The 23,462-nt window shown below is 54.8% G+C and overlaps 42 non-coding genes across 42 annotated transcripts; all 42 read left to right on the top strand.

Annotated features, from left to right (window-relative positions):
* Window positions 1-297: 297 nt before the first annotated feature.
* LOC135646574 (5S ribosomal RNA) lies at window positions 298-416 on the top strand. Its single transcript, XR_010499321.1, has one exon. It is a non-coding gene; the product is annotated as a 5S ribosomal RNA (ribosomal RNA).
* A 308-nt stretch (window positions 417-724) lies between these two features.
* LOC135646573 (5S ribosomal RNA) lies at window positions 725-843 on the top strand. The gene has a single exon (XR_010499320.1). It is a non-coding gene; the product is annotated as a 5S ribosomal RNA (ribosomal RNA).
* Window positions 844-1,151: 308 nt separating this feature from the next.
* On the top strand, window positions 1,152-1,270 carry LOC135646572 (5S ribosomal RNA). The gene has a single exon (XR_010499319.1). It is a non-coding gene; the product is annotated as a 5S ribosomal RNA (ribosomal RNA).
* Window positions 1,271-1,578: 308 nt separating this feature from the next.
* LOC135646571 (5S ribosomal RNA) lies at window positions 1,579-1,697 on the top strand. The gene has a single exon (XR_010499318.1). It is a non-coding gene; the product is annotated as a 5S ribosomal RNA (ribosomal RNA).
* Window positions 1,698-2,005: 308 nt separating this feature from the next.
* LOC135646570 (5S ribosomal RNA) lies at window positions 2,006-2,124 on the top strand. The gene has a single exon (XR_010499317.1). It is a non-coding gene; the product is annotated as a 5S ribosomal RNA (ribosomal RNA).
* A 308-nt stretch (window positions 2,125-2,432) lies between these two features.
* LOC135646569 (5S ribosomal RNA) lies at window positions 2,433-2,551 on the top strand. Its single transcript, XR_010499316.1, has one exon. It is a non-coding gene; the product is annotated as a 5S ribosomal RNA (ribosomal RNA).
* A 308-nt stretch (window positions 2,552-2,859) lies between these two features.
* LOC135646567 (5S ribosomal RNA) lies at window positions 2,860-2,978 on the top strand. The gene has a single exon (XR_010499314.1). It is a non-coding gene; the product is annotated as a 5S ribosomal RNA (ribosomal RNA).
* A 308-nt stretch (window positions 2,979-3,286) lies between these two features.
* LOC135646566 (5S ribosomal RNA) lies at window positions 3,287-3,405 on the top strand. The gene has a single exon (XR_010499313.1). It is a non-coding gene; the product is annotated as a 5S ribosomal RNA (ribosomal RNA).
* Window positions 3,406-3,713: 308 nt separating this feature from the next.
* LOC135648172 (5S ribosomal RNA) lies at window positions 3,714-3,832 on the top strand. The gene has a single exon (XR_010500861.1). It is a non-coding gene; the product is annotated as a 5S ribosomal RNA (ribosomal RNA).
* A 308-nt stretch (window positions 3,833-4,140) lies between these two features.
* Window positions 4,141-4,259, top strand: LOC135648170 (5S ribosomal RNA). Its single transcript, XR_010500859.1, has one exon. It is a non-coding gene; the product is annotated as a 5S ribosomal RNA (ribosomal RNA).
* A 308-nt stretch (window positions 4,260-4,567) lies between these two features.
* LOC135648169 (5S ribosomal RNA) lies at window positions 4,568-4,686 on the top strand. Its single transcript, XR_010500858.1, has one exon. It is a non-coding gene; the product is annotated as a 5S ribosomal RNA (ribosomal RNA).
* A 308-nt stretch (window positions 4,687-4,994) lies between these two features.
* LOC135648168 (5S ribosomal RNA) lies at window positions 4,995-5,113 on the top strand. Its single transcript, XR_010500857.1, has one exon. It is a non-coding gene; the product is annotated as a 5S ribosomal RNA (ribosomal RNA).
* Window positions 5,114-5,421: 308 nt separating this feature from the next.
* On the top strand, window positions 5,422-5,540 carry LOC135648167 (5S ribosomal RNA). Its single transcript, XR_010500856.1, has one exon. It is a non-coding gene; the product is annotated as a 5S ribosomal RNA (ribosomal RNA).
* Window positions 5,541-5,848: 308 nt separating this feature from the next.
* Window positions 5,849-5,967, top strand: LOC135648166 (5S ribosomal RNA). The gene has a single exon (XR_010500855.1). It is a non-coding gene; the product is annotated as a 5S ribosomal RNA (ribosomal RNA).
* A 308-nt stretch (window positions 5,968-6,275) lies between these two features.
* On the top strand, window positions 6,276-6,394 carry LOC135646346 (5S ribosomal RNA). Its single transcript, XR_010499100.1, has one exon. It is a non-coding gene; the product is annotated as a 5S ribosomal RNA (ribosomal RNA).
* Window positions 6,395-6,702: 308 nt separating this feature from the next.
* On the top strand, window positions 6,703-6,821 carry LOC135646565 (5S ribosomal RNA). Its single transcript, XR_010499312.1, has one exon. It is a non-coding gene; the product is annotated as a 5S ribosomal RNA (ribosomal RNA).
* Window positions 6,822-7,129: 308 nt separating this feature from the next.
* On the top strand, window positions 7,130-7,248 carry LOC135646564 (5S ribosomal RNA). The gene has a single exon (XR_010499311.1). It is a non-coding gene; the product is annotated as a 5S ribosomal RNA (ribosomal RNA).
* Window positions 7,249-7,556: 308 nt separating this feature from the next.
* On the top strand, window positions 7,557-7,675 carry LOC135648165 (5S ribosomal RNA). Its single transcript, XR_010500854.1, has one exon. It is a non-coding gene; the product is annotated as a 5S ribosomal RNA (ribosomal RNA).
* Window positions 7,676-7,983: 308 nt separating this feature from the next.
* On the top strand, window positions 7,984-8,102 carry LOC135648164 (5S ribosomal RNA). Its single transcript, XR_010500853.1, has one exon. It is a non-coding gene; the product is annotated as a 5S ribosomal RNA (ribosomal RNA).
* A 308-nt stretch (window positions 8,103-8,410) lies between these two features.
* On the top strand, window positions 8,411-8,529 carry LOC135648163 (5S ribosomal RNA). The gene has a single exon (XR_010500852.1). It is a non-coding gene; the product is annotated as a 5S ribosomal RNA (ribosomal RNA).
* A 308-nt stretch (window positions 8,530-8,837) lies between these two features.
* Window positions 8,838-8,956, top strand: LOC135648162 (5S ribosomal RNA). Its single transcript, XR_010500851.1, has one exon. It is a non-coding gene; the product is annotated as a 5S ribosomal RNA (ribosomal RNA).
* A 308-nt stretch (window positions 8,957-9,264) lies between these two features.
* On the top strand, window positions 9,265-9,383 carry LOC135647168 (5S ribosomal RNA). Its single transcript, XR_010499910.1, has one exon. It is a non-coding gene; the product is annotated as a 5S ribosomal RNA (ribosomal RNA).
* A 286-nt stretch (window positions 9,384-9,669) lies between these two features.
* Window positions 9,670-9,788, top strand: LOC135647522 (5S ribosomal RNA). The gene has a single exon (XR_010500259.1). It is a non-coding gene; the product is annotated as a 5S ribosomal RNA (ribosomal RNA).
* A 308-nt stretch (window positions 9,789-10,096) lies between these two features.
* LOC135647119 (5S ribosomal RNA) lies at window positions 10,097-10,215 on the top strand. Its single transcript, XR_010499862.1, has one exon. It is a non-coding gene; the product is annotated as a 5S ribosomal RNA (ribosomal RNA).
* Window positions 10,216-10,523: 308 nt separating this feature from the next.
* LOC135647166 (5S ribosomal RNA) lies at window positions 10,524-10,642 on the top strand. Its single transcript, XR_010499908.1, has one exon. It is a non-coding gene; the product is annotated as a 5S ribosomal RNA (ribosomal RNA).
* Window positions 10,643-16,257: 5,615 nt separating this feature from the next.
* LOC135646551 (5S ribosomal RNA) lies at window positions 16,258-16,376 on the top strand. The gene has a single exon (XR_010499298.1). It is a non-coding gene; the product is annotated as a 5S ribosomal RNA (ribosomal RNA).
* A 308-nt stretch (window positions 16,377-16,684) lies between these two features.
* On the top strand, window positions 16,685-16,803 carry LOC135648160 (5S ribosomal RNA). Its single transcript, XR_010500850.1, has one exon. It is a non-coding gene; the product is annotated as a 5S ribosomal RNA (ribosomal RNA).
* A 308-nt stretch (window positions 16,804-17,111) lies between these two features.
* LOC135648158 (5S ribosomal RNA) lies at window positions 17,112-17,230 on the top strand. Its single transcript, XR_010500848.1, has one exon. It is a non-coding gene; the product is annotated as a 5S ribosomal RNA (ribosomal RNA).
* Window positions 17,231-17,538: 308 nt separating this feature from the next.
* On the top strand, window positions 17,539-17,657 carry LOC135648157 (5S ribosomal RNA). Its single transcript, XR_010500847.1, has one exon. It is a non-coding gene; the product is annotated as a 5S ribosomal RNA (ribosomal RNA).
* Window positions 17,658-17,965: 308 nt separating this feature from the next.
* Window positions 17,966-18,084, top strand: LOC135648156 (5S ribosomal RNA). Its single transcript, XR_010500846.1, has one exon. It is a non-coding gene; the product is annotated as a 5S ribosomal RNA (ribosomal RNA).
* Window positions 18,085-18,392: 308 nt separating this feature from the next.
* Window positions 18,393-18,511, top strand: LOC135648155 (5S ribosomal RNA). The gene has a single exon (XR_010500845.1). It is a non-coding gene; the product is annotated as a 5S ribosomal RNA (ribosomal RNA).
* A 308-nt stretch (window positions 18,512-18,819) lies between these two features.
* On the top strand, window positions 18,820-18,938 carry LOC135648154 (5S ribosomal RNA). Its single transcript, XR_010500844.1, has one exon. It is a non-coding gene; the product is annotated as a 5S ribosomal RNA (ribosomal RNA).
* A 308-nt stretch (window positions 18,939-19,246) lies between these two features.
* On the top strand, window positions 19,247-19,365 carry LOC135648153 (5S ribosomal RNA). The gene has a single exon (XR_010500843.1). It is a non-coding gene; the product is annotated as a 5S ribosomal RNA (ribosomal RNA).
* Window positions 19,366-19,673: 308 nt separating this feature from the next.
* LOC135648152 (5S ribosomal RNA) lies at window positions 19,674-19,792 on the top strand. Its single transcript, XR_010500842.1, has one exon. It is a non-coding gene; the product is annotated as a 5S ribosomal RNA (ribosomal RNA).
* A 308-nt stretch (window positions 19,793-20,100) lies between these two features.
* LOC135648151 (5S ribosomal RNA) lies at window positions 20,101-20,219 on the top strand. Its single transcript, XR_010500841.1, has one exon. It is a non-coding gene; the product is annotated as a 5S ribosomal RNA (ribosomal RNA).
* Window positions 20,220-20,527: 308 nt separating this feature from the next.
* On the top strand, window positions 20,528-20,646 carry LOC135648150 (5S ribosomal RNA). Its single transcript, XR_010500840.1, has one exon. It is a non-coding gene; the product is annotated as a 5S ribosomal RNA (ribosomal RNA).
* A 308-nt stretch (window positions 20,647-20,954) lies between these two features.
* On the top strand, window positions 20,955-21,073 carry LOC135647362 (5S ribosomal RNA). Its single transcript, XR_010500101.1, has one exon. It is a non-coding gene; the product is annotated as a 5S ribosomal RNA (ribosomal RNA).
* Window positions 21,074-21,381: 308 nt separating this feature from the next.
* Window positions 21,382-21,500, top strand: LOC135648149 (5S ribosomal RNA). Its single transcript, XR_010500839.1, has one exon. It is a non-coding gene; the product is annotated as a 5S ribosomal RNA (ribosomal RNA).
* A 308-nt stretch (window positions 21,501-21,808) lies between these two features.
* Window positions 21,809-21,927, top strand: LOC135648147 (5S ribosomal RNA). Its single transcript, XR_010500837.1, has one exon. It is a non-coding gene; the product is annotated as a 5S ribosomal RNA (ribosomal RNA).
* Window positions 21,928-22,235: 308 nt separating this feature from the next.
* Window positions 22,236-22,354, top strand: LOC135646454 (5S ribosomal RNA). The gene has a single exon (XR_010499204.1). It is a non-coding gene; the product is annotated as a 5S ribosomal RNA (ribosomal RNA).
* A 308-nt stretch (window positions 22,355-22,662) lies between these two features.
* LOC135648146 (5S ribosomal RNA) lies at window positions 22,663-22,781 on the top strand. Its single transcript, XR_010500836.1, has one exon. It is a non-coding gene; the product is annotated as a 5S ribosomal RNA (ribosomal RNA).
* A 308-nt stretch (window positions 22,782-23,089) lies between these two features.
* On the top strand, window positions 23,090-23,208 carry LOC135648145 (5S ribosomal RNA). The gene has a single exon (XR_010500835.1). It is a non-coding gene; the product is annotated as a 5S ribosomal RNA (ribosomal RNA).
* Window positions 23,209-23,462: the final 254 nt, after the last annotated feature.

Genomic DNA, 23,462 nt, shown 5'->3' with positions numbered 1-23,462 from the left:
CGAGCGACCAAAACCTCTCCCGTCGACCTCCGAGGCGATGGTTTTGGGCCTCGGAATTTGCCGTGACCGCTACGCAGTCAGTCTCGTGGGGCTCGGAGAGAGGTTTCCGGAATGGGGTCGCAATAGCGATTCCGAGTTCGTTCGACAAAGTCCCGATGGTTTCGGCGCGCGCTTGCCGTGTCCGGTAATGGCGATTCCGAGATCCGACAATGGCGACTCCGAGATCGTTCGACAGGTTTAGAGGCTCCATACTCCGTCCGCTACGTGCACAAAGGCGAGGGACGACGCAAACATAGCGAGTGCGATCACACCAGCACTAAAGCACCGGATCCCATCAGAACTCCGAAGTCAAGCGTGCTTGGGCGAGAGTAGTACTAGGATGGGTGACCCCCTGGGAAGTCCTCGTGTTGCACTCCTTTTTGCGCCCCGAGCGACCAAAACCTCTCCCGTCGACCTCCGAGGCGATGGTTTTGGGCCTCGGAATTTGCCGTGACCGCTACGCAGTCAGTCTCGTGGGGCTCGGAGAGAGGTTTCCGGAATGGGGTCGCAATAGCGATTCCGAGTTCGTTCGACAAAGTCCCGATGGTTTCGGCGCGCGCTTGCCGTGTCCGGTAATGGCGATTCCGAGATCCGACAATGGCGACTCCGAGATCGTTCGACAGGTTTAGAGGCTCCATACTCCGTCCGCTACGTGCACAAAGGCGAGGGACGACGCAAACATAGCGAGTGCGATCACACCAGCACTAAAGCACCGGATCCCATCAGAACTCCGAAGTCAAGCGTGCTTGGGCGAGAGTAGTACTAGGATGGGTGACCCCCTGGGAAGTCCTCGTGTTGCACTCCTTTTTGCGCCCCGAGCGACCAAAACCTCTCCCGTCGACCTCCGAGGCGATGGTTTTGGGCCTCGGAATTTGCCGTGACCGCTACGCAGTCAGTCTCGTGCGGCTCGGAGAGAGGTTTCCGGAATGGGGTCGCAATAGCGATTCCGAGTTCGTTCGACAAAGTCCCGATGGTTTCGGCGCGCGCTTGCCGTGTCCGGTAATGGCGATTCCGAGATCCGACAATGGCGACTCCGAGATCGTTCGACAGGTTTAGAGGCTCCATACTCCGTCCGCTACGTGCACAAAGGCGAGGGACGACGCAAACATAGCGAGTGCGATCACACCAGCACTAAAGCACCGGATCCCATCAGAACTCCGAAGTCAAGCGTGCTTGGGCGAGAGTAGTACTAGGATGGGTGACCCCCTGGGAAGTCCTCGTGTTGCACTCCTTTTTGCGCCCCGAGCGACCAAAACCTCTCCCGTCGACCTCCGAGGCGATGGTTTTGGGCCTCGGAATTTGCCGTGACCGCTACGCAGTCAGTCTCGTGCGGCTCGGAGAGAGGTTTCCGGAATGGGGTCGCAATAGCGATTCCGAGTTCGTTCGACAAAGTCCCGATGGTTTCGGCGCGCGCTTGCCGTGTCCGGTAATGGCGATTCCGAGATCCGACAATGGCGACTCCGAGATCGTTCGACAGGTTTAGAGGCTCCATACTCCGTCCGCTACGTGCACAAAGGCGAGGGACGACGCAAACATAGCGAGTGCGATCACACCAGCACTAAAGCACCGGATCCCATCAGAACTCCGAAGTCAAGCGTGCTTGGGCGAGAGTAGTACTAGGATGGGTGACCCCCTGGGAAGTCCTCGTGTTGCACTCCTTTTTGCGCCCCGAGCGACCAAAACCTCTCCCGTCGACCTCCGAGGCGATGGTTTTGGGCCTCGGAATTTGCCGTGACCGCTACGCAGTCAGTCTCGTGGGGCTCGGAGAGAGGTTTCCGGAATGGGGTCGCAATAGCGATTCCGAGTTCGTTCGACAAAGTCCCGATGGTTTCGGCGCGCGCTTGCCGTGTCCGGTAATGGCGATTCCGAGATCCGACAATGGCGACTCCGAGATCGTTCGACAGGTTTAGAGGCTCCATACTCCGTCCGCTACGTGCACAAAGGCGAGGGACGACGCAAACATAGCGAGTGCGATCACACCAGCACTAAAGCACCGGATCCCATCAGAACTCCGAAGTCAAGCGTGCTTGGGCGAGAGTAGTACTAGGATGGGTGACCCCCTGGGAAGTCCTCGTGTTGCACTCCTTTTTGCGCCCCGAGCGACCAAAACCTCTCCCGTCGACCTCCGAGGCGATGGTTTTGGGCCTCGGAATTTGCCGTGACCGCTACGCAGTCAGTCTCGTGGGGCTCGGAGAGAGGTTTCCGGAATGGGGTCGCAATAGCGATTCCGAGTTCGTTCGACAAAGTCCCGATGGTTTCGGCGCGCGCTTGCCGTGTCCGGTAATGGCGATTCCGAGATCCGACAATGGCGACTCCGAGATCGTTCGACAGGTTTAGAGGCTCCATACTCCGTCCGCTACGTGCACAAAGGCGAGGGACGACGCAAACATAGCGAGTGCGATCACACCAGCACTAAAGCACCGGATCCCATCAGAACTCCGAAGTCAAGCGTGCTTGGGCGAGAGTAGTACTAGGATGGGTGACCCCCTGGGAAGTCCTCGTGTTGCACTCCTTTTTGCGCCCCGAGCGACCAAAACCTCTCCCGTCGACCTCCGAGGCGATGGTTTTGGGCCTCGGAATTTGCCGTGACCGCTACGCAGTCAGTCTCGTGGGGCTCGGAGAGAGGTTTCCGGAATGGGGTCGCAATAGCGATTCCGAGTTCGTTCGACAAAGTCCCGATGGTTTCGGCGCGCGCTTGCCGTGTCCGGTAATGGCGATTCCGAGATCCGACAATGGCGACTCCGAGATCGTTCGACAGGTTTAGAGGCTCCATACTCCGTCCGCTACGTGCACAAAGGCGAGGGACGACGCAAACATAGCGAGTGCGATCACACCAGCACTAAAGCACCGGATCCCATCAGAACTCCGAAGTCAAGCGTGCTTGGGCGAGAGTAGTACTAGGATGGGTGACCCCCTGGGAAGTCCTCGTGTTGCACTCCTTTTTGCGCCCCGAGCGACCAAAACCTCTCCCGTCGACCTCCGAGGCGATGGTTTTGGGCCTCGGAATTTGCCGTGACCGCTACGCAGTCAGTCTCGTGGGGCTCGGAGAGAGGTTTCCGGAATGGGGTCGCAATAGCGATTCCGAGTTCGTTCGACAAAGTCCCGATGGTTTCGGCGCGCGCTTGCCGTGTCCGGTAATGGCGATTCCGAGATCCGACAATGGCGACTCCGAGATCGTTCGACAGGTTTAGAGGCTCCATACTCCGTCCGCTACGTGCACAAAGGCGAGGGACGACGCAAACATAGCGAGTGCGATCACACCAGCACTAAAGCACCGGATCCCATCAGAACTCCGAAGTCAAGCGTGCTTGGGCGAGAGTAGTACTAGGATGGGTGACCCCCTGGGAAGTCCTCGTGTTGCACTCCTTTTTGCGCCCCGAGCGACCAAAACCTCTCCCGTCGACCTCCGAGGCGATGGTTTTGGGCCTCGGAATTTGCCGTGACCGCTACGCAGTCAGTCTCGTGGGGCTCGGAGAGAGGTTTCCGGAATGGGGTCGCAATAGCGATTCCGAGTTCGTTCGACAAAGTCCCGATGGTTTCGGCGCGCGCTTGCCGTGTCCGGTAATGGCGATTCCGAGATCCGACAATGGCGATTCCGAGATCGTTCGACAGGTTTAGAGGCTCCATACTCCGTCCGCTACGTGCACAAAGGCGAGGGACGACGCAAACATAGCGAGTGCGATCATACCAGCACTAAAGCACCGGATCCCATCAGAACTCCGAAGTCAAGCGTGCTTGGGCGAGAGTAGTACTAGGATGGGTGACCCCCTGGGAAGTCCTCGTGTTGCACTCCTTTTTGCGCCCCGAGCGACCAAAACCTCTCCCGTCGACCTCCGAGGCGATGGTTTTGGGCCTCGGAATTTGCCGTGACCGCTACGCAGTCAGTCTCGTGGGGCTCGGAGAGAGGTTTCCGGAATGGGGTCGCAATAGCGATTCCGAGTTCGTTCGACAAAGTCCCGATGGTTTCGGCGCGCGCTTGCCGTGTCCGGTAATGGCGATTCCGAGATCCGACAATGGCGATTCCGAGATCGTTCGACAGGTTTAGAGGCTCCATACTCCGTCCGCTACGTGCACAAAGGCGAGGGACGACGCAAACATAGCGAGTGCGATCATACCAGCACTAAAGCACCGGATCCCATCAGAACTCCGAAGTCAAGCGTGCTTGGGCGAGAGTAGTACTAGGATGGGTGACCCCCTGGGAAGTCCTCGTGTTGCACTCCTTTTTGCGCCCCGAGCGACCAAAACCTCTCCCGTCGACCTCCGAGGCGATGGTTTTGGGCCTCGGAATTTGCCGTGACCGCTACGCGGTCAGTCTCGTGGGGCTCGGAGAGAGGTTTCCGGAATGGGGTCGCAATAGCGATTCCGAGTTCGTTCGACAAAGTCCCGATGGTTTCGGCGCGCGCTTGCCATGTCCGGTAATGGCGATTCCGAGATCCGACAATGGCGATTCCGAGATCGTTCGACAGGTTTAGAGGCTCCATACTCCGTCCGCTACGTGCACAAAGGCGAGGGACGACGCAAACATAGCGAGTGCGATCATACCAGCACTAAAGCACCGGATCCCATCAGAACTCCGAAGTCAAGCGTGCTTGGGCGAGAGTAGTACTAGGATGGGTGACCCCCTGGGAAGTCCTCGTGTTGCACTCCTTTTTGCGCCCCGAGCGACCAAAACCTCTCCCGTCGACCTCCGAGGCGATGGTTTTGGGCCTCGGAATTTGCCGTGACCGCTACGCGGTCAGTCTCGTGGGGCTCGGAGAGAGGTTTCCGGAATGGGGTCGCAATAGCGATTCCGAGTTCGTTCGACAAAGTCCCGATGGTTTCGGCGCGCGCTTGCCATGTCCGGTAATGGCGATTCCGAGATCCGACAATGGCGATTCCGAGATCGTTCCACAGGTTTAGAGGCTCCATACTCCGTCCGCTACGTGCACAAAGGCGAGGGACGACGCAAACATAGCGAGTGCGATCATACCAGCACTAAAGCACCGGATCCCATCAGAACTCCGAAGTCAAGCGTGCTTGGGCGAGAGTAGTACTAGGATGGGTGACCCCCTGGGAAGTCCTCGTGTTGCACTCCTTTTTGCGCCCCGAGCGACCAAAACCTCTCCCGTCGACCTCCGAGGCGATGGTTTTGGGCCTCGGAATTTGCCGTGACCGCTACGCGGTCAGTCTCGTGGGGCTCGGAGAGAGGTTTCCGGAATGGGGTCGCAATAGCGATTCCGAGTTCGTTCGACAAAGTCCCGATGGTTTCGGCGCGCGCTTGCCATGTCCGGTAATGGCGATTCCGAGATCCGACAATGGCGATTCCGAGATCGTTCGACAGGTTTAGAGGCTCCATACTCCGTCCGCTACGTGCACAAAGGCGAGGGACGACGCAAACATAGCGAGTGCGATCATACCAGCACTAAAGCACCGGATCCCATCAGAACTCCGAAGTCAAGCGTGCTTGGGCGAGAGTAGTACTAGGATGGGTGACCCCCTGGGAAGTCCTCGTGTTGCACTCCTTTTTGCGCCCCGAGCGACCAAAACCTCTCCCGTCGACCTCCGAGGCGATGGTTTTGGGCCTCGGAATTTGCCGTGACCGCTACGCGGTCAGTCTCGTGGGGCTCGGAGAGAGGTTTCCGGAATGGGGTCGCAATAGCGATTCCGAGTTCGTTCGACAAAGTCCCGATGGTTTCGGCGCGCGCTTGCCATGTCCGGTAATGGCGATTCCGAGATCCGACAATGGCGATTCCGAGATCGTTCCACAGGTTTAGAGGCTCCATACTCCGTCCGCTACGTGCACAAAGGCGAGGGACGACGCAAACATAGCGAGTGCGATCATACCAGCACTAAAGCACCGGATCCCATCAGAACTCCGAAGTCAAGCGTGCTTGGGCGAGAGTAGTACTAGGATGGGTGACCCCCTGGGAAGTCCTCGTGTTGCACTCCTTTTTGCGCCCCGAGCGACCAAAACCTCTCCCGTCGACCTCCGAGGCGATGGTTTTGGGCCTCGGAATTTGCCGTGACCGCTACGCAGTCAGTCTCGTGGGGCTCGGAGAGAGGTTTCCGGAATGGGGTCGCAATAGCGATTCCGAGTTCGTTCGACAAAGTCCCGATGGTTTCGGCGCGCGCTTGCCGTGTCCGGTAATGGCGATTCCGAGATCCGACAATGGCGATTCCGAGATCGTTCCACAGGTTTAGAGGCTCCATACTCCGTCCGCTACGTGCACAAAGGCGAGGGACGACGCAAACATAGCGAGTGCGATCATACCAGCACTAAAGCACCGGATCCCATCAGAACTCCGAAGTCAAGCGTGCTTGGGCGAGAGTAGTACTAGGATGGGTGACCCCTTGGGAAGTCCTCGTGTTGCACTCCTTTTTGCGCCCCGAGCGACCAAAACCTCTCCCGTCGACCTCCGAGGCGATGGTTTTGGGCCTCGGAATTTGCCGTGACCGCTACGCAGTCAGTCTCGTGGGGCTCGGAGAGAGGTTTCCGGAATGGGGTCGCAATAGCGATTCCGAGTTCGTTCGACAAAGTCCCGATGGTTTCGGCGCGCGCTTGCCGTGTCCGGTAATGGCGATTCCGAGATCCGACAATGGCGACTCCGAGATCGTTCGACAGGTTTAGAGGCTCCATACTCCGTCCGCTACGTGCACAAAGGCGAGGGACGACGCAAACATAGCGAGTGCGATCACACCAGCACTAAAGCACCGGATCCCATCAGAACTCCGAAGTCAAGCGTGCTTGGGCGAGAGTAGTACTAGGATGGGTGACCCCCTGGGAAGTCCTCGTGTTGCACTCCTTTTTGCGCCCCGAGCGACCAAAACCTCTCCCGTCGACCTCCGAGGCGATGGTTTTGGGCCTCGGAATTTGCCGTGACCGCTACGCGGTCAGTCTCGTGGGGCTCGGAGAGAGGTTTCCGGAATGGGGTCGCAATAGCGATTCCGAGTTCGTTCGACAAAGTCCCGATGGTTTCGGCGCGCGCTTGCCGTGTCCGGTAATGGCGATTCCGAGATCCGACAATGGCGACTCCGAGATCGTTCGACAGGTTTAGAGGCTCCATACTCCGTCCGCTACGTGCACAAAGGCGAGGGACGACGCAAACATAGCGAGTGCGATCACACCAGCACTAAAGCACCGGATCCCATCAGAACTCCGAAGTCAAGCGTGCTTGGGCGAGAGTAGTACTAGGATGGGTGACCCCCTGGGAAGTCCTCGTGTTGCACTCCTTTTTGCGCCCCGAGCGACCAAAACCTCTCCCGTCGACCTCCGAGGCGATGGTTTTGGGCCTCGGAATTTGCCGTGACCGCTACGCAGTCAGTCTCGTGGGGCTCGGAGAGAGGTTTCCGGAATGGGGTCGCAATAGCGATTCCGAGTTCGTTCGACAAAGTCCCGATGGTTTCGGCGCGCGCTTGCCGTGTCCGGTAATGGCGATTCCGAGATCCGACAATGGCGATTCCGAGATCGTTCGACAGGTTTAGAGGCTCCATACTCCGTCCGCTACGTGCACAAAGGCGAGGGACGACGCAAACATAGCGAGTGCGATCATACCAGCACTAAAGCACCGGATCCCATCAGAACTCCGAAGTCAAGCGTGCTTGGGCGAGAGTAGTACTAGGATGGGTGACCCCCTGGGAAGTCCTCGTGTTGCACTCCTTTTTGCGCCCCGAGCGACCAAAACCTCTCCCGTCGACCTCCGAGGCGATGGTTTTGGGCCTCGGAATTTGCCGTGACCGCTACGCAGTCAGTCTCGTGGGGCTCGGAGAGAGGTTTCCGGAATGGGGTCGCAATAGCGATTCCGAGTTCGTTCGACAAAGTCCCGATGGTTTCGGCGCGCGCTTGCCATGTCCGGTAATGGCGATTCCGAGATCCGACAATGGCGATTCCGAGATCGTTCCACAGGTTTAGAGGCTCCATACTCCGTCCGCTACGTGCACAAAGGCGAGGGACGACGCAAACATAGCGAGTGCGATCATACCAGCACTAAAGCACCGGATCCCATCAGAACTCCGAAGTCAAGCGTGCTTGGGCGAGAGTAGTACTAGGATGGGTGACCCCCTGGGAAGTCCTCGTGTTGCACTCCTTTTTGCGCCCCGAGCGACCAAAACCTCTCCCGTCGACCTCCGAGGCGATGGTTTTGGGCCTCGGAATTTGCCGTGACCGCTACGCAGTCAGTCTCGTGGGGCTCGGAGAGAGGTTTCCGGAATGGGGTCGCAATAGCGATTCCGAGTTCGTTCGACAAAGTCCCGATGGTTTCGGCGCGCGCTTGCCGTGTCCGGTAATGGCGATTCCGAGATCCGACAATGGCGATTCCGAGATCGTTCCACAGGTTTAGAGGCTCCATACTCCGTCCGCTACGTGCACAAAGGCGAGGGACGACGCAAACATAGCGAGTGCGATCATACCAGCACTAAAGCACCGGATCCCATCAGAACTCCGAAGTCAAGCGTGCTTGGGCGAGAGTAGTACTAGGATGGGTGACCCCCTGGGAAGTCCTCGTGTTGCACTCCTTTTTGCGCCCCGAGCGACCAAAACCTCTCCCGTCGACCTCCGAGGCGATGGTTTTGGGCCTCGGAATTTGCCGTGACCGCTACGCGGTCAGTCTCGTGGGGCTCGGAGAGAGGTTTCCGGAATGGGGTCGCAATAGCGATTCCGAGTTCGTTCGACAAAGTCCCGATGGTTTCGGCGCGCGCTTGCCGTGTCCGGTAATGGCGATTCCGAGATCCGACAATGGCGATTCCGAGATCGTTCCACAGGTTTAGAGGCTCCATACTCCGTCCGCTACGTGCACAAAGGCGAGGGACGACGCAAACATAGCGAGTGCGATCATACCAGCACTAAAGCACCGGATCCCATCAGAACTCCGAAGTCAAGCGTGCTTGGGCGAGAGTAGTACTAGGATGGGTGACCCCCTGGGAAGTCCTCGTGTTGCACTCCTTTTTGCGCCCCGAGCGACCAAAACCTCTCCCGTCGACCTCCGAGGCGATGGTTTTGGGCCTCGGAATTTGCCGTGACCGCTACGCGGTCAGTCTCGTGGGGCTCGGAGAGAGGTTTCCGGAATGGGGTCGCAATAGCGATTCCGAGTTCGTTCGACAAAGTCCCGATGGTTTCGGCGCGCGCTTGCCGTGTCCGGTAATGGCGATTCTGAGATCCGACAATGGCGATTCCGAGATCGTTCGACAGGTTTCGAGGCTCCATACTCCGTCCGCTACGTGCACAACGGTGAGGGACGACGCAAACATACCGAGTGCGATCATACCAGCACTAAAGCACCGGATCCCATCAGAACTCCGAAGTCAAGCTTGCTTGGGCGAGAGTAGTACTAGGATGGGTGACCCCCTGGGAAGTCCTCGTGTTGCACTCCTTTTTGCGCCCCGAGCGACCAGAACCTCTCCCGTCGACCTCCGAGGCGATGGTTTTGGGCCTCGGAATTTGCCATGACCGCTACGCAGTCAGTCTCGTGGGGCTCGGAGTGAGGTTTCCGGAATGGGGTCGCAATAGCGATTCCGAGTTCGTTCGACAAAGTCCCGATGGTTTCGGCGCGCGCTTGCCGTGTCCGGTAATGGCGATTCCGAGATCGTTCGACAGGTTTCGAGGCTCCATACTCCGTCCGCTACGTGCACAACGGCGAGGGACGACGCAAACATACCGAGTGCGATCATACCAGCACTAAAGCACCGGATCCCATTAGAACTCCGAAGTCAAGCGTGCTTGGGCGATAGTAGTACTAGGATGGGTGACCCCCTGGGAAGTCCTCGTGATGCACTCCTTTTTGCGCCCCGAGCGACCAGAACCTCTCCCGTCGACCTCCGAGGCGATGGTTTTGGGCCTCGGAATTTGCCGTGACCGCTACGCAGTCAGTCTCGTGGGGCTCGGAGAGAGGTTTCCGGAATGGGGTCGCAATAGCGATTCCGAGTTCGTTCGACAAAGTCCCGATGGTTTCGGCGCGCGCTTGCCGTGTCCGGTAATGGCGATTCCGAGATCCGACAATGGCGATTCCGAGATCGTTCGACAGGTTTAGAGGCTCCATATTCCGTCCGCTACGTGCACAAAGGCGAGGGACGACGCAAATATAGCGAGTGCGATCATACCAGCACTAAAGCACCGGATCCCATCAGAACTCCGAAGTCAAGCGTACTTGGGCGAGAGTAGTACTAGGATGGGTGACCCCCTGGGAAGTCCTCGTGTTGCACTCCTTTTTGCGCCCCGAGCGACCAGAACCTCTCCCGTCGACCTCCGAGGCGATGGTTTTGGGCCTCGGAATTTGCCGTGACCGCTACGCAGTCAGTCTCGTGGGGCTCGGAGAGAGGTTTCCGGAATGGGGTCGCAATAGCGATTCCGAGTTCGTTCGACAAAGTCCCGATGGTTTCGGCGCGCGCTTGCCGTGTCCGGTAATGGCGATTCTGAGATCCGACAATGGCGATTCCGAGATCGTTCGACAGGTTTCGAGGCTCCATACTCCGTCCGCTACGTGCACAACGGTGAGGGACGACGCAAACATACCGAGTGCGATCATACCAGCACTAAAGCACCGGATCCCATCAGAACTCCGAAGTCAAGCTTGCTTGGGCGAGAGTAGTACTAGGATGGGTGACCCCCTGGGAAGTCCTCGTGTTGCACTCCTTTTTGCGCCCCGAGCGACCAGAACCTCTGTTAGGACTCTAGCTTGGAGAGTCCTAATTGAGAGGGACATTCATGTAAAACTGTTAGGACTTTAGCTAGGAGAGTCCTAATTGAGAGGGACATTCTGTTAGGACTCTAGCTAGGAGAGTCCTAATTGAGAGGGATATTCTGTTAGGACTCTAGTTAGGAGAGTCCTAATTGAGAGGGACATTCATGTAGGAGGTTTTTTCTTAGAGAAGAATTAGGAGTTGTAAGGGAATAGGAGTCTTGAGTAGGAGTCCTATTAGGAGTTGGTTAGAAGTAAGAGTCTTAAGTAGGAGTCCTATTAGGAGTTAGGGTTTAGAAGCCCTATAAATAGCCATGTATTCCTCCTCTTTTCTCAAGCAATAGATGAATCTTTTCTGCAGCCTTTGAGCAGCAACTTGGAGGGAGGAACCCCTATAGAGTTCCAAGGAGGCCGATCCCCTAAAGAGATCAACCCCAAGTTTAGAATCTGCAAGGGTTCTAACACCTGGTATCAGAGCAGCGTTCTTGGCGTCTCGCTGCCCTTTCACAGCCATCCATCAACCCTCCACAACCATCCAAAGCAATTCCCACAATTGCTTAAAAGATCGTCACCGAATTCCGCCATCATCTCCACCACCACGGATCATCCTTTGATCTCCCCGTGAATTGCAACAGGTTCTGGTTTCCTACCTTACTGCTGCTGCAATTTAGTTATCCTTATTCGAAAATCCAAAAAAAAAAAAAATCGTTCCTATATTGCTGCATAAACTTTTCGTCACAAAGTTTTCATCTCTACGACGAAAGATATATTGCAGAATTCCAGCCGCATAGCACCATCTGTTTGATCTTGCTACTCTGCTTTTTCTTTCCAAATTTCTACGAAATTTTTATGACATCTTTGACACTTCCTAAGAGTAGATTTCCCTTTGGTTTCATCGAAAAATTCTCAATATAAACTACTGATCTTTTATGTCCAATCTGCTACACTTGAAAATCTATGCTGCAGAAAATTTCAACTGCATATCGTTGCCTTAACCCATCTATTTGCAATCTTTTTGAATGAAATTTCTTATAGACTTCATATATCATCTTGGCTTCCATCTAAGATTGATCTATTAAGAAATTCATCTCTAAAAACGATTTTATGTTGCTGCAAATTTTCATCGTAACCCGCTGAAATTTTTCGACGATAATTCTGCAATTGCAACTTGCACCAATTTCTTTGCTGTTATACTGCCGAAATTTTCTTGATTAAATTAGATATCCTTGCTGTCATATAAACTGTGATTTTGCTATCAATTCCCTCCTCAATTCTCTTAAGTTTTTGGTGGAAATTACGTCGAGAAACCGTTGTTTCTTCGACGACAATTCTACTCTTACAAGACAGCACATACTTGCTGCAACTTCCACTGATTTCTGTCAAACCTTTGCTACCATCTACCACAGATCCAAAACTTTCATCCAGAGCCCTAAAACTCTACCAAACCACACCCTCAAACTGCACCCAAAACAGCCACAAAACAAGCCTAAACCATAGCCTACATCCACCAATCCACCAACACTTTCGACCATCACTTCTCTCAACCTATACATGCCTTTAACCCAATAGCAAAAGAGAGATCTTAACATCATTGATTTGGGGCCATATACTATGGCATCTAAGGAGGCAATCAATGCTAAATTCGAAGCCTTGGAGGCGCGAATGGAGGATAAGATTCGGACGCTCTTTACCGAACTCAGATTGGGCCGACCACTAAGCCCGAAGAAATCATATCAAGGAGAGAGCTTTGCCCAATCACACCAAGCCCGAAGAGATGACTTCCAAGAGAGGGGAAGCTCTATGACCAACCTCAACTATCCATGCATGAGAGTAGACTTCCCTAGATGGGAAGAAGGAGACCCGATTGGTTGGATTTCGCACGCGGAGCGATATTTTCGGTACCACAAAATTGCGGATGTATCTATGGTGAAAATTGCAGCTATACATCTTGAAGGGGATGCTATTCAGTGGTTTGACTGGTTTGAACATACTTATGGAGTCCTTTCATGGCGACAATTCAAAGAAGAACTGTTGATTCACTTCAGACCAACCGATTACGAGAATATTGACGAACAACTAGCAAAGATCCGACAAACCTCCACCATTCAGGAGTACCAAACCAGGTTTGAAAGATTATCTAATCAAAATCATGATTGGTCTCAAAAACAGCTATTGAGGACCTTCATTGAGGGCTTGAAGCCGGAGATCCGAGGAGAAGTTAAAGCGCGACAACCGTACATGCTTATGGCAGCCATCTCTTTCGCACGACATCAAGAGGAGCAATTGAACCATGAAGCTCGGAGGACTAGGGTCACTCCTCAACCAGTAATATTGAAGCCCTCAGCCCCCCCTACTGTCGACCAAGTCCCTGCACCAAAGAGGTTAACAGGAGAAGAGCTTCGGGAGCGATATGCGAAGGGGTTATGTTGGCATTGTGACGAGCCGTGGAGCCGTGAGCATCGCTGTAGTAAAAGAGGACTTCTTATGATTGAACCGATAGAAGAAGAGGTCATTGAACATCCAAAAGAGAGCTTTGAACATGAAGAAGAAGATGCAGAAGAAGAGCCACAACCGACCGAAGTTACGGTACATACACTAGCTAGCTACTCAAACCCGCAAACGATGAAAATTGGAGGCCTTCTCAAACAACAACCAATCACTGTTCTCATCGACACGGGCAGTACTACTAACTTCCTAAATAGTAAGCTTGCTGTTCGGATATCATTACCTATCGAGAATCGCTGCAGGTTTGATGTTAAGGTCACCGACAGACGGATTTTGAATTGTGATCATAGGCGCTTGCAGGAGAAACTATTGCTACAGGACCAAGAGATAATTGCAGATTTCTTCCTTCTCCCTCTTAACAATCATGAGGCCATGCTCAGAATTAAATGGTTGACGACATTAGGTGATATTTCCTGGAATTTTATGAAACTAATTATGAAATTTTACAGTAAGGAGAAACAGGTGACATTGCACGGGAAACGTGGGGGCGACATAACAACGATTTGCACACAACAAATGGAGAATGTTTTGCATAAAGCATGCAGCGGCTTTTTGGTACAACTTGAGCAGCAAACTAAGGGAGAGCCAATAGAATTTGAAGATCCAAATCTACTTCCTTTGCTTGCTGAATTTTCAAATATATTTGACGAACCGCGCAACCTACCTCTTACCTGTCGGCATGATCATTGTATAATGATTCTTCCAGGCAAATCTTCAGCAAATGCTCAGCCATATCAGTATCCACATCTCCAGAAGGATGAAATAGAAAGGATTATAAAAGAGATGCTCGAAACAGGAGTTATTCGGCCAAGTTGCAACCTCTACTCTTTGCCGGTGCTACTTGTACGCAAGAAGGACGGAACAAGGCGAATATGTGTTGATTACCGAGCTCTCAATGGCATAATCATCAAGGACAAATACTTTATTCCAATAGTAGATGAATTGCTAGATGAAAGAGAGCATAAATCTTTACAAAGCTGGACCTTTGATCCGGGTATCATCAAATACGAGCATGCGAAGAAGACATACGGAAAACCACCTTTTGAACACACAACAACCACAAATTTTTGCTTTCTTCAACAAAAGGTGGAATATCTTGGGCATATCATATCAGAGGAAGGTGTGGCAGTGGACCCCTTCAAAATTGGAGCAATGCAAAACTGGCCGACCTCGAGAAACATAAAATTGCTACATGGCTTTCTGGGTTTAACAGGCTACTACCGCAAGTTCGTGAAAAACTATGAAAAGATCAGTGCACCACTTACTTCCTTACTAGAAAAAAATGTCTTCCAATGGTTGGACAGAGCCTCCGCTGCCTTCGACAAACTTAAGGCAGCCATGACGACGACGCCGGTGCTAACACTACCAGATTTCAACCGACCCTTCATTATTGAGGCCGACACATCTGGAGTCAGAATTGGAGCCATTCTCATGCAAGATGGTCGACCACTCGCATACACTAGCAAGGCATTATCTCCCTCCGATCAAAATATGTCAACATATGATAAGGAGATGCTCGCCATTGTGCGCGCAGCAACGAGGTGGAGATTGTACTTGATCAGGCGATACTTTCAAATCAAGACCGACCATAAAAGCCTAAAATATCTCTTGGAACAGAAGATATCTTCCCCCGAGCAGCAAAAATGGGTAACAAAACTTCTTGGATTTGATTTTGAAATAACTTACAAAAAGGGGAAAGAGAATGTTCTTGCAGATGCGCTTTCGCAGCTACTCGAGCAAGTTGAAGTTTTGACCGTTTCACTTCCGACCAACGACTTCCTTGAGGATATTAAGATGGAATGGCAAGAAGATTCAGATACTAGTAAGATTAAAAAAAAATTGGAGGAAGCACCAAGCCCCATGGCTCATTACAATTGGGACTCAAAAGAATTACACTATAAGGGACGCATTGTGCTTGTGACAAATTCTACTTGCATATTCAATAGCAGATTTTGGACAAAGTTATTCTATATGCAGGGTACTAAATTGAAAAGGAGTACGACATATCACCCACAAACCAACAGCCAACCGGAAGTTTTAAACAGGTGCTTGGAGACAGCCCAAAGCCACCCACCAAATATGACTACCCAAAGAGAACTCCAGACCCAGCCAAGTGCCATTATTGATCGACGGATCGTGACTCGACGACGACGACCCACTAATGAAGTGCTAATACAGTGGGCGAACCTACCAAAAGAAGATGCCACTTGGGAGAACTATGACGACTTGAAGATCAAATTCCCAGAATTCATGAATCATCAGCCTCGAGGACAAGGCTGATTTGAAGAGGGCGGGTCTGTTAGGACTCTAGCTTGGAGAGTCCTAATTGAGAGGGACATTCATGTAAAACTGTTAGGACTTTAGCTAGGAGAGTCCTAATTGAGAGGGACATTCTGTTAGGACTCTAGCTAGGAGAGTCCTAATTGAGAGGGACATTCTGTTAGGACTCTAGTTAGGAGAGTCCTAATTGAGAGGGACATTCATGTAGGAGGTTTTTTCTTAGAGAAGAATTAGGAGTTGTAAGGGAATAGGAGTCTTGAGTAGGAGTCCTATTAGGAGTTGGTTAGAAGTAAGAGTCTTAAGTAGGAGTCCTATTAGGAGTTAGGGTTTAGAAGCCCTATAAATAGCCATGTATTCCTCCTCTTTTCTCAAGCAATAGATGAATCTTTTCTGCAGCCTTTGAGCAGCAACTTGGAGGGAGGAACCCCTATAGAGTTCCAAGGAGGCCGATCCCCTAAAGAGATCAACCCCAAGTTTAGAATCTGCAAGGGTTCTAACAACCTCTCCCGTCGACCTCCGAGGCGATGGTTTTGGGCCTCGGAATTTGCCATGACCGCTACGCAGTCAGTCTCGTGGGGCTCGGAGTGAGGTTTCCGGAATGGGGTCGCAATAGCGATTCCGAGTTCGTTCGACAAAGTCCCGATGGTTTCGGCGCGCGCTTGCCGTGTCCGGTAATGGCGATTCCGAGATCCGACAATGGCGATTCCGAGATCGTTCGACAGGTTTCGAGGCTCCATACTCCGTCCGCTACGTGCACAACGGCGAGAGACGACGCAAACATACCGAGTGCGATCATACCAGCACTAAAGCACCGGATCCCATCAGAACTCCGAAGTCAAGCGTGCTTGGGCGAGAGTAGTACTAGGATGGGTGACCCCCTGCGAAGTCCTCGTGTTGCACTCCTTTTTGCGCCCCGAGCGACCAGAACCTCTCCCGTCGACCTCCGAGGCGATGGTTTTGGGCCTCGGAATTTGCCGTGACCGCTACGCAGTCAGTCTCGTGGGGCTCGGAGTGAGGTTTCCGGAATGGGGTCGCAATAGCGATTCCGAGTTCGTTCGACAAAGTCCCGATGGTTTCGGCGCGCGCTTGCCGTGTCCGGTAATGGCGATTCCGAGATCCGACAATGGCGATTCCGAGATCGTTCGACAGGTTTCGAGGCTCCATACTCCGTCCGCTACGTGCACAACGGCGAGGGACGACGCAAACATACCGAGTGCGATCATACCAGCACTAAAGCACCGGATCCCATCAGAACTCCGAAGTCAAGCGTGCTTGGGCGAGAGTAGTACTAGGATGGGTGACCCCCTGGGAAGTCCTCGTGTTGCACTCCTTTTTGCGCCCCGAGCGACCAGAACCTCTCCCGTCGACCTCCGAGGCGATGGTTTTGGGCCTCGGAATTTGCCGTGACCGCTACGCAGTCAGTCTCGTGGGGCTCGGAGAGAGGTTTCCGTAATGGGGTCGCAATAGCGATTCCGAATTCGTTCGACAAAGTCCCGATGGTTTCGGCGCGCGCTTGCCGTGTCCGGTAATGGCGATTCCGAGATCCGACAATGGCGATTCCGAGATCGTTCGACAGGTTTCGAGGCTCCATACTCCGTCCGCTACGTGCACAACGGCGAGGGACGACGCAAACATACCGAGTGCGATCATACCAGCACTAAAGCACCGGATCCCATCAGAACTCCGAAGTCAAGCGTGCTTGGGCGAGAGTAGTACTAGGATGGGTGACCCCCTGGGAAGTCCTCGTGTTGCACTCCTTTTTGCGCCCCGAGCGACCAGAACCTCTCCCGTCGACCTCCGAGGCGATGGTTTTGGGCCTCGGAATTTGCCGTGACCGCTACGCAGTCAGTCTCGTGGGGCTCGGAGAGAGGTTTCCGGAATGGGGTCGCAATAGCGATTCCGAGTTCGTTCGACAAAGTCCCGATGGTTTCGGCGCGCGCTTGCCGTGTCCGGTAATGGCGATTCCGAGATCCGACAATGGCGATTCCGAGATCGTTCGACAGGTTTCGAGGCTCCATACTCCGTCCGCTACGTGCACAACGGCGAGGGACGACGCAAACATACCGAGTGCGATCATACCAGCACTAAAGCACCGGATCCCATCAGAACTCCGAAGTCAAGCGTGCTTGGGCGAGAGTAGTACTAGGATGGGTGACCCCCTGGGAAGTCCTCGTGTTGCACTCCTTTTTGCGCCCCGAGCGACCAGAACCTCTCCCGTCGACCTCCGAGGCGATGGTTTTGGGCCTCGGAATTTGCCGTGACCGCTACGCAGTCAGTCTCGTGGGGCTCGGAGAGAGGTTTCCGGAATGGGGTCGCAATAGCGATTCCGAGTTCGTTCGACAAAGTCCCGATGGTTTCGGCGCGCGCTTGCCGTGTCCGGTAATGGCGATTCCGAGATCCGACAATGGCGATTCCGAGATCGTTCGACAGGTTTCGAGGCTCCATACTCCGTCCGCTACGTGCACAACGGCGAGGGACGACGCAAACATACCGAGTGCGATCATACCAGCACTAAAGCACCGGATCCCATCAGAACTCCGAAGTCAAGCGTGCTTGGGCGAGAGTAGTACTAGGATGGGTGACCCCCTGGGAAGTCCTCGTGTTGCACTCCTTTTTGCGCCCCGAGCGACCAGAACCTCTCCCGTCGACCTCCGAGGCGATGGTTTTGGGCCTCGGAATTTGCCGTGACCGCTACGCAGTCAGTCTCGTGGGGCTCGGAGAGAGGTTTCCGGAATGGGGTCGCAATAGCGATTCCGAGTTCGTTCGACAAAGTCCCGATGGTTTCGGCGCGCGCTTGCCGTGTCCGGTAATGGCGATTCCGAGATCCGACAATGGCGATTCCGAGATCGTTCGACAGGTTTCGAGGCTCCATACTCCGTCCGCTACGTGCACAACGGCGAGGGACGACGCAAACATACCGAGTGCGATCATACCAGCACTAAAGCACCGGATCCCATCAGAACTCCGAAGTCAAGCGTGCTTGGGCGAGAGTAGTACTAGGATGGGTGACCCCCTGGGAAGTCCTCGTGTTGCACTCCTTTTTGCGCCCCGAGCGACCAGAACCTCTCCCGTCGACCTCCGAGGCGATGGTTTTGGGCCTCGGAATTTGCCGTGACCGCTACGCAGTCAGTCTCGTGGGGCTCGGAGAGAGGTTTCCGGAATGGGGTCGCAATAGCGATTCCGAGTTCGTTCGACAAAGTCCCGATGGTTTCGGCGCGCGCTTGCCGTGTCCGGTAATGGCGATTCCGAGATCCGACAATGGCGATTCCGAGATCGTTCGACAGGTTTCGAGGCTCCATACTCCGTCCGCTACGTGCACAACGGCGAGGGACGACGCAAACATACCGAGTGCGATCATACCAGCACTAAAGCACCGGATCCCATCAGAACTCCGAAGTCAAGCGTGCTTGGGCGAGAGTAGTACTAGGATGGGTGACCCCCTGGGAAGTCCTCGTGTTGCACTCCTTTTTGCGCCCCGAGCGACCAGAACCTCTCCCGTCGACCTCCGAGGCGATGGTTTTGGGCCTCGGAATTTGCCGTGACCGCTACGCAGTCAGTCTCGTGGGGCTCGGAGTGAGGTTTCCGGAATGGGGTCGCAATAGCGATTCCGAGTTCGTTCGACAAAGTCCCGATGGTTTCGGCGCGCGCTTGCCGTGTCCGGTAATGGCGATTCCGAGATCCGACAATGGCGATTCCGAGATCGTTCGACAGGTTTCGAGGCTCCATACTCCGTCCGCTACGTGCACAACGGCGAGGGACGACGCAAACATACCGAGTGCGATCATACCAGCACTAAAGCACCGGATCCCATCAGAACTCCGAAGTCAAGCGTGCTTGGGCGAGAGTAGTACTAGGATGGGTGACCCCCTGGGAAGTCCTCGTGTTGCACTCCTTTTTGCGCCCCGAGCGACCAGAACCTCTCCCGTCGACCTCCGAGGCGATGGTTTTGGGCCTCGGAATTTGCCGTGACCGCTACGCAGTTAGTCTCGTGGGGCTCGGAGAGAGGTTTCCGTAATGGGGTCGCAATAGCGATTCCGAATTCGTTCGACAAAGTCCCGATGGTTTCGGCGCGCGCTTGCCGTGTCCGGTAATGGCGATTCCGAGATCCGACAATGGCGATTCCGAGATCGTTCGACAGGTTTCGAGGCTCCATACTCCGTCCGCTACGTGCACAACGGCGAGGGACGACGCAAACATACCGAGTGCGATCATACCAGCACTAAAGCACCGGATCCCATCAGAACTCCGAAGTCAAGCGTGCTTGGGCGAGAGTAGTACTAGGATGGGTGACCCCCTGGGAAGTCCTCGTGTTGCACTCCTTTTTGCGCCCCGAGCGACCAGAACCTCTCCCGTCGACCTCCGAGGCGATGGTTTTGGGCCTCGGAATTTGCCGTGACCGCTACGCAGTCAGTCTCGTGGGGCTCGGAGAGAGGTTTCCGGAATGGGGTCGCAATAGCGATTCCGAGTTCGTTCGACAAAGTCCCGATGGTTTCGGCGCGCGCTTGCCGTGTCCGGTAATGGCGATTCCGAGATCCGACAATGGCGATTCCGAGATCGTTCGACAGGTTTCGAGGCTCCATACTCCGTCCGCTACGTGCACAACGGCGAGGGACGACGCAAACATACCGAGTGCGATCATACCAGCACTAAAGCACCGGATCCCATCAGAACTCCGAAGTCAAGCGTGCTTGGGCGAGAGTAGTACTAGGATGGGTGACCCCCTGGGAAGTCCTCGTGTTGCACTCCTTTTTGCGCCCCGAGCGACCAGAACCTCTCCCGTCGACCTCCGAGGCGATGGTTTTGGGCCTCGGAATTTGCCGTGACCGCTACGCAGTCAGTCTCGTGGGGCTCGGAGAGAGGTTTCCGGAATGGGGTCGCAATAGCGATTCCGAGTTCGTTCGACAAAGTCCCGATGGTTTCGGCGCGCGCTTGCCGTGTCCGGTAATGGCGATTCCGAGATCCGACAATGGCGATTCCGAGATCGTTCGACAGGTTTCGAGGCTCCATACTCCGTCCGCTACGTGCACAACGGCGAGGGACGACGCAAACATACCGAGTGCGATCATACCAGCACTAAAGCACCGGATCCCATCAGAACTCCGAAGTCAAGCGTGCTTGGGCGAGAGTAGTACTAGGATGGGTGACCCCCTGGGAAGTCCTCGTGTTGCACTCCTTTTTGCGCCCCGAGCGACCAGAACCTCTCCCGTCGACCTCCGAGGCGATGGTTTTGGGCCTCGGAATTTGCCGTGACCGCTACGCAGTCAGTCTCGTGGGGCTCGGAGTGAGGTTTCCGGAATGGGGTCGCAATAGCGATTCCGAGTTCGTTCGACAAAGTCCCGATGGTTTCGGCGCGCGCTTGCCGTGTCCGGTAATGGCGATTCCGAGATCCGACAATGGCGATTCCGAGATCGTTCGACAGGTTTCGAGGCTCCATACTCCGTCCGCTACGTGCACAACGGCGAGAGACGACGCAAACATACCGAGTGCGATCATACCAGCACTAAAGCACCGGATCCCATCAGAACTCCGAAGTCAAGCGTGCTTGGGCGAGAGTAGTTCTAGGATGGGTGACCCCCTGCGAAGTCCTCGTGTTGCACTCCTTTTTGCGCCCCGAGCGACCAGAACCTCTCCCGTCGACCTCCGAGGCGATGGTTTTGGGCCTCGGAATTTGCCGTGACCGCTACGCAGTCAGTCTCGTGGGGCTCGGAGTGAGGTTTCCGGAATGGGGTCGCAATAGCGATTCCGAGTTCGTTCGACAAAGTCCTGATGGTTTCGGCGCGCGCTTGCCGTGTCCGGTAATGGCGATTCCGAGATCCGACAATGGCGATTCCGAGATCGTTCGACAGGTTTCGAGGCTCCATACTCCGTCCGCTACGTGCACAACGGCGAGGGACGACGCAAACATACCGAGTGCGATCATACCAGCACTAAAGCACCGGATCCCATCAGAACTCCGAAGTCAAGCGTGCTTGGGCGAGAGTAGTACTAGGATGGGTGACCCCCTGGGAAGTCCTCGTGTTGCACTCCTTTTTGCGCCCCGAGCGACCAGAACCTCTCCCGTCGACCTCCGAGGCGATGGTTTTGGGCCTCGGAATTTGCCGTGACCGCTACGCAGTCAGTCTCGTGGGGCTCGGAGTGAGGTTTCCGGAATGGGGTCGCAATAGCGATTCCGAGTTCGTTCGACAAAGTCCCGATGGTTTCGGCGCGCGCTTGCCGTGTCCGGTAATGGCGATTCCGAGATCCGACAATGGCGATTCCGAGATCGTTCGACAGGTTTCGAGGCTCCATACTCCGTCCGCTACGTGCACAACGGCGAGGGACGACGCAAACATACCGAGTGCGATCATACCAGCACTAAAGCACCGGATCCCATCAGAACTCCGAAGTCAAGCGTGCTTGGGCGAGAGTAGTACTAGGATGGGTGACCCCCTGGGAAGTCCTCGTGTTGCACTCCTTTTTGCGCCCCGAGCGACCAAAACCTCTCCCGTCGACCTCCGAGGCGATGGTTTTGGGCCTCGGAATTTGCCGTGACCGCTACGCTATCAGTCTCGTGGGGCTCGGAGAGAGGTTTCCGTAATGGGGTCGCAATAGCGATTCCGAGTTCGTTCGACAAAGTCCCGATGGTTTCGGCGCGCGCTTGCCGTGTCCGGTAATGGCGATTCCGAGATCCGACAATGGCGATTCCGAGATCGTTCGACAGGTTTCGAGGCTCCATACTCCGTCCGCTACGTGCACAACGGCGAGGGACGACGCAAACATACCGAGTGCGATCATACCAGCACTAAAGCACCGGATCCCATCAGAACTCCGAAGTCAAGCGTGCATGGGCGAGAGTAGTACTAGGATGGGTGACCCCCTGGGAAGTCCTCGTGTTGCACTCCTTTTTGCGCCCCGAGCGACCAGAACCTCTCCCGTCGACCTCCGAGGCGATGGTTTTGGGCCTCGGAATTTGCCGTGACCGCTACGCAGTCAGTCTCGTGGGGCTCGGAGAGAGGTTTCCGGAATGGGGTCGCAATAGCGATTCCGAGTTCGTTCGACAAAGTCCCGATGGTTTCGGCGCGCGCTTGCCGTGTCCGGTAATGGCGATTCCGAGATCCGACAATGGCGATTCCGAGATCGTTCGACAGGTTTCGAGGCTCCATACTCCGTCCGCTACGTGCACAACGGCGAGGGACGACGCAAACATACCGAGTGCGATCATACCAGCACTAAAGCACCGGATCCCATCAGAACTCCGAAGTCAAGCGTGCTTGGGCGAGAGTAGTACTAGGATGGGTGACCCCCTGGGAAGTCCTCGTGTTGCACTCCTTTTTGCGCCCCGAGCGACCAGAACCTCTCCCGTCGACCTCCGAGGCGATGGTTTTGGGCCTCGGAATTTGCCGTGACCGCTACGCAGTCAGTCTCGTGGGGCTCGGAGAGAGGTTTCCGGAATGGGGTCGCAATAGCGATTCCGAGTTCGTTCGACAAAGTCCCGATGGTTTCGGCGCGCGCTTGCCGTGTCCGGTAATGGCGATTCCGAGATCCGACAATGGCGATTCCGAGATCGTTCGACAGGTTTCGAGGCTCCATACTCCGTCCGCTACGTGCACAACGGCGAGGGACGACGCAAACATACCGAGTGCGATCATACCAGCACTAAAGCACCGGATCCCATCAGAACTCCGAAGTCAAGCGTGCTTGGGCGAGAGTAGTACTAGGATGGGTGACCCCCTGGGAAGTCCTCGTGTTGCACTCCTTTTTGCGCCCCGAGCGACCAGAACCTCTCCCGTCGACCTCCGAGGCGATGGTTTTGGGCCTCGGAATTTGCCGTGACCGCTACGCAGTCAGTCTCGTGGGGCTCGGAGTGAGGTTTCCGGAATGGGGTCGCAATAGCGATTCCGAGTTCGTTCGACAAAGTCCCGATGGTTTCGGCGCGCGCTTGCCGTGTCCGGTAATGGCGATTCCGAGATCTGACAATGGCGATTTCGAGATCGTTCGACAGGTTTCGAG

Source organism: Musa acuminata, chromosome BXJ3-8, assembly GCF_036884655.1.
Source record: "Musa acuminata AAA Group cultivar baxijiao chromosome BXJ3-8, Cavendish_Baxijiao_AAA, whole genome shotgun sequence".
NCBI lineage: Eukaryota > Viridiplantae > Streptophyta > Magnoliopsida > Zingiberales > Musaceae > Musa > Musa acuminata.
This window is presented reverse-complemented; position numbering and strand designations above follow the sequence as displayed.